Source organism: Etheostoma spectabile, chromosome 15 (assembly GCF_008692095.1).
Source record: "Etheostoma spectabile isolate EspeVRDwgs_2016 chromosome 15, UIUC_Espe_1.0, whole genome shotgun sequence".
NCBI lineage: Eukaryota > Metazoa > Chordata > Actinopteri > Perciformes > Percidae > Etheostoma > Etheostoma spectabile.
The window spans coordinates 17,541,254-17,541,774 of record NC_045747.1 but is presented as its reverse complement, the minus strand read 5'-3'; the positions used below and the strand labels follow the sequence as shown (position 1 = coordinate 17,541,774).

At 47.0% G+C, this 521-nt stretch overlaps 1 protein-coding gene across 1 annotated transcript in view; it reads right to left on the bottom strand.

Annotated features, from left to right (window-relative positions):
* apol (apolipoprotein L) overlaps positions 1–521 on the bottom strand; it is a 34,031-nt gene that overhangs the window by 12,337 nt on the left and 21,173 nt on the right. The gene's annotated exons all lie outside the window — the stretch shown is intronic.

The window sequence follows — 521 nt, the reverse complement described above, 5'->3', positions numbered from 1 at the left end:
TCTATATAAAAGAGACTTCAGATATGGTATTAGGGGACCACTAAGGGCTATATAAAAGCATCCAAAGAACACCATGTCATGGGACCTTTAATGGGAGTTGGCAACATGGGTACATAGATGAGTTGGATGACAAGGGTCAGTACGGGTCCATTTGCCCCTGGACCTCGGATTTGGTTTATCCAGCCAAGAGCAGCATGCATGGGGCTGCAGAGAGATGGACGGTGTGTGTGTGTGTGTGTGTCATGTCAAAACGCTCACTCAGCTGCTCTCAAACTCGGCGCAGACACTCGGGGATCAGATTGGAAACACTGCTGACAGGGCAGAGTACTCACACACGCGAGACAGCAGAACAACATCATAGAACACACTGTAGAACGTACAGAAACACAGCAGAACTGATAGTTGGTATCCATTAGCAACCATAGCTGTTGTCTCCACGACTCATTTTAAAACAGAGTGAAGTGTGTCCCTGTGTCTGTAACAAGCATAGTGTGTGTCCCTGTGTGTGTAACAAGCATAGT